Raw genomic sequence first — 16,561 nt, forward strand, 5'->3', positions numbered from 1 at the left:
GCCCTCTCATCTCCTTATCTCCAGTGACTACTGGAGCCAGCAGAACATGAATGACCAGGTGTCCACAGATGGGCCGTGTCCAAGAGGAGAGCATGTGTTCAGTTTAAGGGGCCACCACTGGCCAGCTTCTGCCATTGTCACATGAGATTGCAGGCCCAGGGTTGAAAGAGTTTCCAGTTATCTAAAGAAACCAGAAATTTGATTTTGCTTGCAAAACTCCTGACTTATAAATGTAGGCCATTAACTAGGATTACAAACAAACACTGTTTATGCCCGTCGGGATCCTGGGCTGAGAGCTGGCACCCTCATGCCCTTCTGTGAGGCAGCACCCTTTTCCCTCCTCAGTCTCCAGTGGGGGCAGTCCTTCAATGACAGCATTTGGAATTGCGGGACAAGGCTGGATACGAAATCTTTAAAAGGCTAAAACAACCTTTTTCAAATGCTTTGACTCAATTGGGGTTGGTACCACTGTTGATTCTTTTTTTTTTTCCCCTGTTCTCTCCTTTTCATTTTTTTCCCAATTTTTTTATTGTGGCAAAATCACATGTAACATAAATGTACCATCTTAACCATTTTAAAGTGTACAGTTCAGTGGTGTTAAGTACATTCACACTGTTGTGCAGCCATCACCACCAGCCATCTCCAGAACTCTTTATATCTTGTAAAACTGAAACTCTTACCCATTAAACAATTCCTCATTGCTCTCTCCCCCCAACCCCTGGCAACCACCATTCTATTTTCTGTCTCTATGATTTTGACAACTCTAAGTAGTGCATGTAAGTGGAATCCTACAGTGTGCATTTTTCTGATTTGTTATTCCACTTAGCATAGTGTCCTCAAGGTTCACGCACGTTGTGGCATTTTACAGAATTTCCTTCCTTTTTAAGACTGAATAATATTCCATTGTATGTATATACCACATTTTTCTTATACACTGATTCATCAATGGACTCTGGGGTTGCTTCTGTGTGTTAGCTACTGTGAATAATGCTGCTATGAACATGAGGGTACAAATACCTCTATTAGACCCTGCTTTCAGTACTTTTGGATATATACTCAGAAATTAAATTGCTGGATCATAGGGATTTATTTTAAATTTTGTGAGGATACTCCAAACTGTTTTCCACAGCAGCAGTACCATTTTAAATTCCTATCAATGTTGCACACGTGTTTCAATTACTCCACATCTCCAGCAATTTTTTCTTCACTATAGCCATCCTAATGGGTGTGAAGTGGTACCTCGTAGTTTTGATTTGCATTTCCCTAATGACTAGTGATGTTGAGCATCTGTTCATGTACTTCTTGGCCATTTGTATGCCTTCTATAGAGAAATGTCTATTCATGTCCTTTGCCCATTTTAAAATCAGGTTTTTGTTGTTATCATTGAATTTCAGTTCTCTGTATACTCTGGATATTAATCCCTTATTAAACATATGATTGAGTTGTTTGTTCTTTTTCTAGGCCCTTAAGTTTTAAAGTTAGGTTGTTGGTTTGAGAGCCTTCTTGTTTTTAATGTAAGCTCTTATAAATTTCCCCCATATCACTGCTGGTGCTGTGTCCCATAAGTTTTGGTACATCGTGGTTTAGTTTACATTTGTCTCTAAGTGTAATTTTCCTTGTGATTTCTTATTGATCCATTAGTGTTTAAAAATATGTTGTTTAATTTCAACAAATTTGTGAATTTTCCAATTTTCCTTCTCTGTTATTTTTTATTTTTATTTTTTTGTGGTATGCGGGCCTCTCACTGCTGTGGCCTCTCCCATTGCGGAGCACAGGCTCCGGGCGCGCAGGCTCAGTGGCCATGGCTCACGGGCCCAGCCGCTCCACGGCATGTGGGATCTTCCCAGACCGGGGCACGAACCCGTGTCCCCTGCATCGGCAGGCGGACTCTCAACCACTGCACCACCAGGGAAGCCCTGCTATTGATTTTTAACTGTACTCCATTCTGATCATAGAAGACATTTTGTATATTTGTCTTTTAAAATCTATGTGTGGGTGTCTAACATATGATCTATTCTGAAAAATGTCCCACGTGCCCTTGAGAGGAATATGTATTCTGTTGTTGTTGGATGAATTGTATGTCTGTTAGGTCTACTTCACATGTTGTTTTTTAACTCTTCTATATCCTCAATTATCTTCTGTCTAGTTGTTCTATCCATTATTGAGAGTGAGGTACTGAAGTCTTCAACTATTGTCATAGAACCTGTCTGTTTCTCCCTTCACTTCTATCAGTTTTTGCTTCATATATTTTGATGGCCAGTCATTAGTATGTAAATGTTTATATTATTTTATCTTGATATATTGAAAGCTTTATTAATATGCAATGTCCTTCTTTGTCTCTTTTAACCTTTTTAAATTTAAAGTATATTTTTACTGATATTAGTATAGCCACCCCTGCTTTCTTTTGGTTATTTGCATGGAATATCTTTTTCCATCTTGTCACCTTCAATGTATTTCTGTCTTTGGATCTAAAGTGAGTCTCTTGTAGATAACATAGTTGGATCATGCTTTTTTTTTTTTTTTTTTTTTGCAGTACGCGGGCCTCTCACTGTTGTGGACCCTCCCATTGCGGAGCACAGGCTCTGGACGCGCAGGCTCAGCAGCCATGGCTCACGGGCCCAGCCGCTCCGCGGCATGTGGGATCCTCCCGGACCGGGGCACGAACCCACATCCCCTGCATTGGCAGGCAGACTCTCAACCACTGCGCCACGAGGGGAGTCGTGCTTTTTTTTTTTTTTTTTAATTTATTTATTTAGTTTTGGCTGTGTTGGGTCTTTGTTGCTGCACGCGGGCTTTCTCTAGTTGCGGCGAGCGGGGTCTACTCTTCATTGCAGTGCACGGGCTTCTCATTGCGGTGGCTTCTCTTGTTGCGGAGCATGGGCTCTAGGTGTGCGGGCTTCAGTGGTTGTGACATGTGAGCTCAGTAGGTGTGGCTTGCGGGCTCTAGAGCACAGGCTCAGTAGTTGTGGCACACGGGCTTAGTTGCTCCGTGGCATGTGGGATCTTCCCGGACCAGGGCTCAAACCCGTGTCCCCTGCATTGGCAGGCGGATTCTTAACCACTGCACCACCAGGGAAGCCCTGGATCATGCTTTTTTATCCATTTTGCAAATCTGCAAATCAAATCTTTTGATTTGAGAGTTTAATACATTTACATTTACAGTAATTACTGATAAAAGAGGACTGACTTCTGTTATTTGCTATTTGTTTTCTATATGCATTATAGCTTTTTATCCCTCATTTCCTGCATTACTATCTTCTTTTGTATTTAGGTGTTTTTGTTTTTTTTAACTGAAACATTTAAATTCCTTTCTCGTTTCTTTTGTGTATATTCTTCAGCAATATTCTTTGTAGTTACCATGGAGATTACATTTAACATCCTAAAGTCATAGCACTCTAATCTGAATTTATGCCAGCTTAACTTCAATAACATTAAAAAAAAACTCTGCTCCTTTACAGTTTCATCCCAAACCCTTTTGGTTCTGGATGTCACAAAATTACATCTTTATATACTGTGTGCCCCAAAACATAAACTAATATTTCTTTTAAATGATTTAGTCTCTTAAATTATATAGAAAACAAAGTGTAGAGTTACAAACCAAAGTTAAAATAATACTAGCTTTTAGACTAACAATTGTTTCATTAAAATGCATCAGTCTCAGGGTCCCTGGTGGTGCATTGGTTAAGAATCCTCCTGCCAATGCAGGGGACACGGTTTTGAGCCCTGGTCCAGGAAGATCCCACGTGCCATGAAGCAACTAAGCCCGTGCACCACAACTACTGAGCCTGTGCTCTAGAACCTGCGAGCCACAACTACTGAGCTGCATGCCACAACTACTGAAGCCTGTGCACCTAGAGCCTGTGCTCTGCAACAAGAGAAGCCACCTCAATGAGCAGCCCATGCACCACAACAAAGAGTAGCCCCCGCTTGCTACAACTAGAGAAAGTTTGCACACAGCAACGAAGACCCAACACACCCAAAATTTTCAAATATATAAATGAATAAATAAAATTTAAAAAATTAATCAGTCTCTTAAATCACATAGAATACAAATAGTAGAGTTACAAACTGTCATTACAATAATACTAGCTTGTGTAACTGTCCATGTATTTACCTGTATTGAGGTCTTTATTTCTTCATATGACTTCAGGTTACTGTCTAGTGCCCTTTCATTTCACCCTGCAGGACCCCTTTGAGCATTTCTTGTAGGGCAAATCTGTTGGTAACAAAGTCTCTCAGCTTTTTGTTTATCTGGGAATGTCTTAATTTCTCCCTTATTTTGAAGGATAGTTTTGCTGCATATGATTCCTGGTTGGTTGACAGGTTTTGGGTGTTTTTTTCTTTTTTTCCCCATTTTAGCACTTTGAATATGTTGGCCCGCTGTTCTAGCCTCCAAATTTTCTGATGAGAAATATTCTCATAATCTTAATGAAGATCCCTGTACGTGACAAGTTGCTCCTCTCACTGTTTTCAAATTTTTATCTCTGTCTTTTGAAAGTTTGAATATAATGTGTGTTGGTTTCTTTGAATTCATCTTAATTTGAGTTCATTGAGCTTCTTCCATGCTTATATTCATATCATTCAGCAAATTTGGGAAGTTTTCCGCCATTATTTCTTCACATATCCTCTTTGCCCCTTTTTCTGTCTCTTCTCTTTCTGGGACTTCCAGGATGTGTATGTTGGTCTGCTTCATGGTAAGCCACAGGTCCTTTAGGCTCTGTTCACTTTTCTTCTATCATTTTTCTTTCTGTTCTTCATCTCAATAATTTCCCTTGTCTTATTTTCAGGTTCACTGATTCTTTCTTCCACCTGCTCAAATCTATCTTTGTATCCCTCTAGTGAATTTCCCATTTCAGTTATTGTACTTTACAACTCCATAATTTTTGTTTTATAGGTTTTCTCTTTACTAATATTTCCATTCTGTTCACAAATCATCTTCTAACTTTCTCCACATCTTCCTTTAGTTCCTTGAGCATGTTAAATACAGCTGTTTAAAGTCTTTGTCTAGGAGATCTGCCCATCAGTGCCATAAAGTTTTTTCAGGGACCGTTTCTGTTGTTGTTGTTGTTGTTGTTTTAAGGGTTATACTTGCCTATTTCTTTGTATGCCATGTGCTTTTTTTTTTTTTTCCCGTAAACTACACATTTGAATCTACTAATGTGGTAACTCTGGAAATAATATTTTTACATTTCCTTAGGGTTAGCTGTTTTGTGTTACTATTTTTGCTTATTTTTTATTGTTGTAGGGTGTCTCAGTGCCAAGAATCAGCTTGAGGTGTAAACTTGAGATATTTTTAGGTCTTTGGTGAGCCTGCACCTTTCCCTGAGCATGTGGAGTCACTTTCTAATTTTCCCTGTATATGTAGTTGCTTTTCAATGTCCTAGTCTTTAATGTCTGTCTCCCAAAAGGGAAAAAGAAAACTGAAGGGGGGTGAGAAATGGTGCCAGTCCTTTAACTCCCCAGAAATCACTTCAGTGGGGTAGGGGGAGCTTACAACAGTGGGGAGAGGTCAGCAACAGTGACAGCCCGTCTCTTTACCTGCATCTCTGTGATGAGAAGCAGCAACCAGTGATCAGAGCACAGATCCCCAGTATTTGGAGATCAGGGTGCTTTTTGCCCACCTTGGCTCCCACAAGCTGTGTATAAGTTGCTCCAAGAACATGTGCACAGCTGCCTTCAAAGGTGCTGAGCAGTGGGAGATGGGTAGCTGCTACTGTGCTAAGAGCTTAAATTGACCAAAATTAATTGCATTTGATGACAATTACTGTCCAAGCCTTCCCTTGGAAGTTGCAAACCTTCAGTAGATTCCAGAATTACATCACATGGATTCTGCCAGTGCAATTGTTGTCTAAGAGGGGAGACAGGTTCCTGGTGATTCCTACTCCACCATCTTCCCAGAATCTTCTCCCCAATTTTGAATCTTATGCCACAAGTTTCACTGACCCTTAATGAGAATCTATGAGTGAAAAAAAAAAAAAAATGAACACACTTGCTTAGAGAGTGCAAAGTGATTACCCTGTTCAGAGTGACAGGGAGAACATTAGTGAATATTCAAGTACTACTTATCATAATATTTAAGTTAAATATATATTCATTCTGTAGCTAACCATGATGTAGTTGGGTTTCTGATTATTTAAAATAGCATTCATGTCATAGTCAGAGTTTAATTTTAATAGTTCTCCTCCAAGGACTGTTGACTTGTAATCTTGAAACTGTGCATATTTGTTAGAGAAAATTGCACTTGTTAAAATCCTTGTGGTAAAGAATGTGATTGTTTACTTAAAATTATCACCACTATGGTTTTTTCAGAAAGTTGAATTTTCTCACCAGCTTCATCATAAATACCTGCGAGTAGTCCTTACTGATCTAGTTACAATTAATTCAACCAGTGTAAGTTCAACAGAAAACTGTCCATTTTCTTAATTAGACAGGGGAAGCATTTGAAAGTATCTTTCTTATCTGCAAAGGGAATTTTGCAGTGGTAAAAGTAAAGTAAGTCAGTGGTTCTAATAGATTATTTTTAAAGCACAAATCAAACTCTGATCCTTCTACATCTGTGTAGATAGTTTGTGTGAGATTGTTCAGGAAGAGTGGAGAATTAGAGCAAAAGAGGGCCTAGAGCAGAGCATGAGGAGCATTGGCTGTTAAAATGTAGAACTACCATACAACCCAGCAATCCCACTCCTGGGCATATACCCTGAGAAAACCGTAATTCAAAACGAGTCATGTACCACAATGTTCATTGCAGCACTATTTACAATAACCAGGACATGGAAGCAACCTAAGTGTCCATCAACAGATAAATGGATAAAGAAAATGTGGCACATATATACAATGGAATATTACTCAGCCATAAAAAGAAACAGAATTGAGTTGTTTGTAGTGAGGTGGATGGAGCTAGAGTCTGTCATACAGAGCGAAGGAAGTCAGAAAGAGAAAAACAAATACTATATGCTAACTCATATATATGAAATCTAAACAAAAATGGTTCTGATGAACCTAGGGGCAGGACAGGAATAAAGATCCAGACGTAGAGAATGGACTTGAGGACATGGGGAGGGGGAAGGGAAAGCTGGGACAAAGTGACATATATACACTACCAAATGTAAAATAGCTAGTGGGAAGCAGCTGCATAGCACAGGGAGATCATCTCGGTGCTTTGTGACCACCTAGAAGGGTGGGATTGAGAGGGTGGGAGGGAGATGCAAGAGGGCGGAGATATGGTGATATATGTATACATATAGTTGATTCTCTTTGTTATACAGCAGAAACTAACACAACACTGTAAAGTAATTATACTCCAATAAAGATGCTAAATAAAAAAAAAAATAAAGTTTTACATTAAACAAAAAACAACCAAAAAAAAAGATCCAGACTTAGAGAATGGACTTGAGGACAGGGGGAGGGGGAAGGGTAAGCTGGGATGAAGTAAGAAAGTAGCATTGACATATATACACTACCAAATGTAAAATAGATAGCTAGTGGGAAGCAGCTGCACAGCACAGGAGATCAGCTCGATGCTTTGTGACCACCTAGGTGGGTGGGATAGGCAAGGTGGGAGGAAGATGCAAGAGGGAGGGGATATAGGGATATACGTATGCAAATAGCTGATTCACTTTGTTATACAGCAGAAACTAACACAACACTGTAAAGCAATTATACTCCAATGAAGATGTTAAAAAAAAAAGTATCAGTGTATCAGATGCCTCTGTGCCTGCCTCACATCCTCCTGGCCCACCTTTTTTTTTTCAAGTTTAGTCATTCCTGCAGCAAACAGGCACATATATCCCACCAGCCCCTCCCCTCAGCTGCCTATGGAATGTCTAGATTTCTGTTGGGGCGGAGGTGGGGACTTCTGTGCCACCACCCATGCCTGTGGGGACCTACTGAGCCATTCAGATATGTGTGAAAACTTGGAGGTACTAGGAGTTACCCACCTTTAGGCAACCTTTGAGCAGTTGGAGGCAGCCTTACAATTCTGAAGTCCATTTTCCCTAGCAACTCGGCATCCCCAGTGGATTCAAGTCCCAGCTGCCCACAGCAGTGACTGGCTTCGTAGTACAGCTTTGGACTCATTCTCCCTCCCAAACCCCACTCCCATTCCTTGGAGCCACTTTATAAAAAACTACACACATATCTGTCTCAGGGTCCAACTAGTGAATTAGAAAGCACTGTTTATTTTATATTATTTTTATTTTGGCGATGCCACATAGCATGTGAGATCTTAGTTCCCTGACCAGGGATCAAACCCATCCCCCCCTGCAGTGGAAGTCTTAACCACTGGACTGCCAGAGAAGTCCCAGCACTGTGTATTTTAAACAGAAAGATTTATTCAGAGAAATGGTTGCATGTGTGATAAGAGAAGTTGAGATGCCCACCAGTGCAGGGTGGGGAGACAGACCACAGCCTGAAGTCACTGACACCTCTAGGTAGGAGGGACAAAGGACAGAGGTGATGTCAGCAGGGCCTAGAAGACAGAAGCAGCACAGTGGGCCTGTCCAGCAGGAGCTGGAGCCATAGAGGAGATACCTTTACTGCTGGAGGTGCTGCCCTCTGCCCGCTTCTGGCAGAACCCAGCCAGAAGCCAGCGGACGTGGGAGCCTAGGAAATGCAGCCTTCAGAGGTTAGCTCACTGCAGCAGGGAGTAGAGCAGGGGCAGGCAAGGAAGGGAGGGAGGACAAACTGGTCTGGACTGGCACAAAAGAACTGGCAGGGGATAGACATCAAAAGAGACTGAGAGTGAAGAGCCAGCCAGAAGTCTAAATTGTTCTGATTTTCTAAAAACGTGCTTTTTAAGATTAAAACAATATTCCCAGTTAGGATATCCCCATGTTTCCTTGCTCTGTCAACTGAGGGGGCCTGGAAGCAACAACACTGCAGTAGCAGTGAGCACATCGAGTGCCCAGATCTTGGTTTACAGTACCATTCTTCAATGAAAGGAGCAAGGGGTCCTCAGAGAAATGGCTGATTCTAGGACTAGGCAAGAGACATATAAGATGAGCCTGGAGCATCTTGTAGGGCTAGAAAGTAACGTGTTAAACACAACAAAATAAAACAAATTGCATAATGGTGGAGGTATGTGAAAGGGACAAAGGAGTCAAATAAAAGAGCTCCCAATGGCCAAATTTGGAACACTCGATCAACAAAATAAAGTAGTACTGGATTATAACCCAAAGTTTAAAATAAATATCCAGGAGTCCATACTTATAGATGATTGAATAAATAATTACATGGGAGTGGATAGACACATCTCCCGTGCAAAAGAATTCCAAACAATTTATGTAGAGACCCAGCCCTCCAGGAGGTGGAACATAACTCCCACTCCTTCAAAGTGAGCTGCACATCTGACTTTCTTCCAAGGAGTACAGTGTGAGAAGGTAGGGGGGTGGGGGGATGAGTACCTTTAGAGTGGAGAAACCTGACAAACACCACCTTAGCCAGGTGATCAAGGTCAACATCAACACTGATAAATCACAATGATAGTCTGTACCCTTGATATGGTGTGATGAGAATGGCACTTTATCTCTCAGTCTTCTTCCCCGAAACCCATAACTCCTGTCTAATGAGAAAAAAAACATCAGGCAAATAACAATTGAGGGTCATCCTACAAAACAGCTGACCAGCACTCCTTTACAGTCAAGGTCATTCAGTACAAAGAAAGTATGAGAAACTGTCACAGACAAGAGAAGCTTAGAGAGATAACAGCTACATGTAATGTCAGATCTTGGAACAGAAAAAAGGACATTAGGTAAAAAACAAAGAAAAATCGGAATGCAGTATGGACTTCAGTTAATGATAATGTATCAATATTTGTTCATTAATTGTGACAAAAGTACCATTTGTTAAAAAATTTATTTTATTTATTTATTTTTGGCTGCGTTGGGTCTTCGTTGCTGTGCGCGGGCTTTCTCTAGTTGTAGCGAGCGAGGGCTACTCTTTGTTGCGGTACACAGGCTTCTCATGGCAATGGCTTCTCTTGTTGCGGAGCACAGCCTCTAGGCACACAGCCTTCAGTAGTTATGGCACATGGGCTCAGTAGGTGTGGCTTGCAGGCTCTAGCGTGCAGGCTCAGTAGTTGTGGCATGTGGGCTCAGTAGTTGTGGCACATGGGCTTAGTTGCTCCATGCCATGTGGGATCTTCGGACCAGGGCTCGAACCCATGTCCCCGCATTGGCAGGTGGATTCTTAACCACTGCGCCACCAGGGAAGCCCCAAAAGTACCATATTAATGTTAGATATTAATAATAAAGGACACTAGACACAGGTCATATGGGAGCTGTTTGTACTATCTTTAGAATATTTCTGTAAATCTGAAACAGTTCCAAATTTTAAAAATTAAATATAAGGGCTGCTCAAGTGTAAAACTGTGTATCAGTTAGTTCTACAGGCATTTATTGAATGCCCTGTCTAGGCAGACCTGGGCTATAGGATCTGAAAACACAACAGATTCCTGCCCTCAGTAAACACACAGCCTGGTATGATGCAGGTATGTACCAATAAATACCAAATATGCAATAATAGAAATATATACAAGGCACACAGCAATTTAGAGGAGGGAGTGATTGAATCAGAAGGAGAAAAATTGTTAACCCAAATAGGATTTGAGAAATGCATATGATTTTGCTTGAAAGATAAGAGAGAGGAGAGACTTCCCTGGAGGGTCCAGTGGTTAAGACTTCGTGCTTCCACTGCAGGGGGCATGGGTTCAATCCCTGGTCCCTGCTGCATGGTACAGCCAAAAAAAGAAAGGTAGGGGATATTGTCATCTAAGACTTGAAACTTGAACACTGAGAGGACAAGCATTCGACCTATATATACCTGAACATAAAAATGAATACACTTAAGTCCTCTCAGAGATCTGTAGCATACTGATCTCTGGTGCTCTAGTCCTAGAGTCAAAGTGTCTGGATTGAGATCATCTCTCCATCTCATACTGTTTGTGTATATCAGATGCATCTCCCAGCCTCACTTGTCTTTTCAGCCTCTTGTTTTGCCTCAGCTGCCATACATGGCCCACACAAGTCTACCACCTGCTACGTAACTAGAGTTATGGTTTCTCCCACCATTTCCAGGCTTTGATAAAGTACCAACCCACAAAGCTGGGATCTAGCTTCCCCAGTGACTGCTAAAGAGGCCCGGTGACACCCCGGAAGTGTCGGGTTATTGACTCCCCATGGGGCAAATTTGAGTCAGTAGGAGAAAGACAGGGGAGAGCTGACAGCAAACGCTCTCCTCTTGTCCTTCCACTGGACCCTTTGCGTTGTGGTTTTTCCATGCAGCCAGTGTGGAGGTCATTCCACGAGCCCAAGCAGCTGCTCCTGCTGCAAGACAAGTTGAATTGCTTCATGGCTCATGGTAAAGTAGTAGCCAGTGTGGTAACACATCACCTGGCATTTGCTTCCCGACTTTCCCTGCCTCACTTCTCTTTCCCCCCACTCTCGTTGCCCTGGAATTGTACCTCCCAAGAGCATTAGCTCTTGGCCTTGACTTAGATTCTGTGTTTTTCATAGGAAACTTCAGCAAGTTATAGTTTCTCTGGGCCTCAGTTTCCTCATCTGTAAAATGGAAGAAATAATAGTACCTACCTCATAGGGATAAAATGAAATAATTCACGAAAAGCACTTAGGTCAGTATTTAGCATATGGTAAGCACTTGATAGATCTGAGCTATTGTTATCTAGAGCAAGCCCTCAGTTTTGCAGCTGTGGCTTATGAGGATCAGAGAGCTTGAGTAACTTGCCTCAAATCACTCAGTGATGAAAAGCAGAATTAGGGTGAGAACCTAAAGTGGTGTACCTGAGTGAACTCAAGAACATAATGCTGAATATTAATGTTTATAAACTAAACAACTAATTGACTTTATATTAATGAGCAGATCTTGACCTTAGGCTACTGTCTCAACAGGAGCACAACAGACACATCAAGGTGTAGCATCCAGAGCCCTTCATCCAGGCATGCTCAGTAAGAGATCAGTATAATTTCAGGGAAACTGGGAAGGTTGTTACCCTCTAGAATCTTTTCTCATTCATTGTTTGCTACCTAAAATTCTACCTTCAGTATTTTTTTTTCCAAAAGGTCTTGACTCCTGTTTATGCAAGTTTAATAAGAAAAAATGGTACATTGAAGTTTTTATCTAATAGTTATCTAGCACAACTATTTATACATAAAAGGTCTTATGGAATAAATATTACTGAGTTAACAAATTTGTAAGAGTGCCTGTTTATACCCTGGTGAATATGTCATATAATAATGGTCCCATGGAGGATGGCTTATAAGAGATGAAGAGGCTCCAGAGTACTGAGAAATAGAGTTTGAGGGAGATTTAGGAGGTACTATCGGGCTTCCCTGGTGGCGCAGTGGTTGAGAGTCCGCCTGCTGATGCAGGGGACACGGGGTCGTGCCCCAGTCCGGGAAGATCCCACATGCCGCGGAGTGGCTAGGCCCGTGAGCCAGGGCCGCTGAGCCTGCGCGTCCGGAGCCTGTGCTCTGCAACGGGAGAGGCCATAACAGTGAGAGGGCCATGTAGCGCGCAAAAAAAAAAAAAAAAAAAAGGAGGTACTATCAATGAAAAGGTGAAGATGGGTAAGCTGAGGGCCTGAAAATTAATGTTACTCTATAAATGTTTTCCTAGTGACAATAGCAAAATTTTCTATTGCAGTACAGCTCTTCTAGATGTTATAGATGTCCAGGAAAAAGGAAAAGGAACTTCAGAGGTAGACTTTCCAAGCATGAGGAAACTCCCCACAGTACAGGAAGGGAGCAGGAAGGCACATGAAGAGGCAGTGACAGACCAAAAGCAGGAGCAATAGATAATTCTGCTAACTGTTGCCAAGGAGGAAAAACAACAAAAAATCAATGATTAGTGGATATAATTTGGACAGATTGCAAAAGAGCACAAGATTTGGAGGCAAAGGCTTGGGGGATTTTAGGTAAAGGACTTATTCTCCTGAATACCAAGTTAAAATAAGGATGATGATGATGATACAATACTTAGCTTATTGGGTTACATGGATTCAAATCACCATCCTAATTTTTCTCGTCATCAGTCTCCAGTTTAGATATTGGAAACTCACTTTCCTTTGAAGTATCCTTTTTCTTGGGATACCCTTTGCTGAAGTTTGTGTAGGACTCCTACTTGTTCCAACCTCAGGGCTGGCTCTGTGGGTCAGGATGATGCAGACCACTGAGGATGCCCACCTTCCAGCAGAGGGCTAGAAGCACGTGGCCAATAACTGGACACTGCTTTCATGTTATCTGATAAAAAATAGAAGGACACGTGATTGAGTAAATAAATGGGGGAGAGGAGACAAACTTCCCATCCAAATAATCTATGTAGATACTCCACCCTCAAGAATGTGGAACATGGACTTCCCTCGTGGTCCAGTGGTTAAGACTTCGCCTTCCAATGCAGGGGGTGTGGGTTCAACGCCTGGTCAGGGAGCTAAGATCCCACATGCCTCGTGGCCAAACAAAAAAACATAAAACAGAAGCAATATTGTAACAAATTCAATAAAGAGTTTAAAATGGTCCACATCAAAAACAAAAAACAATGTGGAACATAACTCCCCACTCCTAAGTGTGGGCTATGCATAGGGACTTTCTTCCAAAGAGTACAGTATGGAAAGGAGGGGTGATAGGGAGAGTAACTTTATTGTGGAGACACCTGACAAACAGCACCTTAGCCAGATGACCAAGGACAACATCAGTAGTCAAAAATCATGTAGATAGTATGTACCCTTGATATGATGTGATAAAAATAGCATTTTGCATCTGTGATCTTATTCCCCCAAACGCATAACCCCAGTCTAATTACAAGAAAAAAATCAGACAAATCCCATTAGAGGGCCATTCTACAAAATACCTGACCAGTATTTCTCAGTACTTTCCAATGTCATCAAAAATCAGGAAAGTCTAAGAAACTGTTACAGCCAAGAGGAGCCTAAGGAGACATGATGACTAAATGTAATGTGGTATTCTAGACAGAATCCTGGAACAGAAAAAGGATATTAAGCAAAAACTAAGGAAATATGAATAAAGTATAGACGTTAGTTAATAATAATATACCAATACTGGTTCATTAAATGTAACAAATGTGCCATATTAAGTGAGATGTTAATCACAGGGCAAACCAGACGGGAGTTATGTGGGAAGTCTGCACTATGTTTGTAGTTTTTCTATAAATCTAAAACTGCCTAAAAAATAAAGGTTATTTTAAAAGTTTTAAAACAGGGACTTCCCTGCTGGCACATGGTTAAGAATCCACCTGCCAATGCAGGGGACATGGGTTCGAGCCCTGGTCCGGGAAGATCCCACATGGCACGGAGCAACTAAGCCCATGTGCCACAACTACTGAGCCCGCATGCTACAACTACTGAGCCTGCGCTCTAGAGCCTGCAAGCCACACCTACTGAGTGCACGTGCCACAACTACTGGAGCCTGTGTGCCTAGAGCCCATGCTCCGCAACAAGAGAAGCCACCGCAATGAGAAGCCCACGCACCGCAAGGAAGAGTATCCCTTGCTCACCACGGCTAGAGAAAGCCCGCGTGCAGCAACGAAGACCCAATGGAGCCAAAAATAAATAATAAATAAAATTTTTAAAAAAGAAAGGAGAACAAGTCAAAAAGAAAGAGATGTCCCAGTACAATATACAATTGACAAATTATAGGGATTATAGTTCTGAAAGTTCAGTGGAGGGAGAGAGATCACTTCAGGCTAGACTTGTCAAGGAGTATGTTATGGAAACAGTGGGTAAAAGACTGACAAGCTTCTGCTATTCAGACTAGTTTTAAGTAATTTGATTCTTTTTAAGCAGAGTAATTAGGGGGAGGGAGGAGAAACAGAACGTCCCATAAAGGAACTTTTGAAGCCTTTCAATATTTACTCTAACCCCTTAGCATCAACTCCTCCCTAAATGGTATATGTGTCGGGATTTGCAGCATTAATAATTGCAAGTAACTTGTATGTAAAGGATATGAGTAACTTACATTTCCGTTCCAAAAGCAGGGAATGCAGTTGTTACATTAGAGCTGCTCTGCCCCACTCACAGTATCTTGCTATTACCAACTAATGCCAAAAGAATGGTTTTGTAATAAAATGATAGATGTATTCTTAAAAAAAAAAAGACAAGATGTTTACAAATATAAATTGAACCAATTTATTTTATGAGTAATTGTAATATCTTGATTAACTGATGAATTGTTCTTTAAGTCCAAAAGTAAGTAAAGTAAATAAACTTTAATATTATTACTAGTGAGTAATATATAAGTACTGACTTTATAAATCTTAAGGTCAGGCTTTGAATGCAAAGAGAAGTTCCTTGTTTGTGTTCTTTCTTAAAAATTTTTTTTATTTAAAAATAAAAAATGTAAAAAACCCTTGGACAAGCCTCTATCTAGATTTTCCATAAGCAGAAGAAGAGCAGTAGCTATTTCTCCAAATAGCAATTAGTAATGAAGTAATTCAGAATAATGGAAAGAGACAACATATGAAGCCGCATGAGGCTTGGCATATCTTTTGTTTTGTTTTTGTTTTGGGGTGTTTTTTTTTGGCATATCTTTGTACCTGCAGTGCCTAGCATAATATTCAACTCTCCTGGTTCAACCCTAATCTTTTTGACCCTTTCTTCTCAATCTCTTTTACTGCCTGCTCTTCCATCTGCTCAATTAGGAATCAAAAGTGATATGGAAGAGATATAGAGAACTATAAGAAAATCTGTGTAACACTCCAGCAATATATTTGAAAATATAGAGAAAAATCAATGGCTTCCTAGTAAAATATAACTTACCAAAATTGATCCCCAAAAAAGTAAGAAAATCTACACCAATCAAAACTCGTGGAAGAGATTAGAGGAGTGATTTCAATCTAACCTTTGAAAAAGCAGTGGGCCAGTAGATCTGGGTTCTATCTATGGTTTGATGCAGTGTTACTGCAAGTAGCCAGTGATGAAACTGTTACTGTCCTGCAAAGAGATAAGGAGCTTATGCCAGAACATACATCAACATACTACTCGTCAAGAAAGTCTTGCTAAAAACAAACAACTGATTTTATTAATGGTGTCCTGAAATGACTCCTTTGAATTGAGTAAGTCAACCTGGGGGTCCCAGGAAATATCAGAGAAGAGAACCTCTGGAGCAAAATGAACGTTTCGTATATTGGGATATATATTTTCAAATGAATATAGGCATATTCATTTGAATATTAAATGTGTTAAGGCCTTGTTATATTCTAAGCTGATGAGATTGGTGTATACAGCAGTTTTGTACTTTGTATTGATCTTGTTATAGGTTGGGGGGTAAAGGTAGTTTTTAAGAACAACTTTCATCTAGCCACTCAGAATTAAGCACTATTAGTATTTTGGGATATATACTTTGAGAAAATTTTCACATGTAAATGTACATGAGCCGACACGAGGCAGGGTTATTCTCCCCCAAATTAAATACTACACAAACTATTTTGCAATCTGCTTTTTTCACTTAAAAATGTGAAAGACCTCCCATATCAATTATAGATAAACATTATTTATAATAATTGAATTATATTCTATTGGTTGGATGTATCATAA

At 40.6% G+C, this 16,561-nt stretch overlaps 1 protein-coding gene across 5 annotated transcripts in view; it reads left to right on the forward strand.

The window, feature by feature from the left end:
• SPRYD7 (SPRY domain containing 7) overlaps positions 1–16,561 on the forward strand; it is a 143,747-nt gene that overhangs the window by 44,602 nt on the left and 82,584 nt on the right. The window lies entirely within an intron of this gene.

This window comes from Tursiops truncatus, chromosome 18 (genome assembly GCF_011762595.2).
Source record: "Tursiops truncatus isolate mTurTru1 chromosome 18, mTurTru1.mat.Y, whole genome shotgun sequence".
NCBI classification, from domain to species: domain Eukaryota; kingdom Metazoa; phylum Chordata; class Mammalia; order Artiodactyla; family Delphinidae; genus Tursiops; species Tursiops truncatus.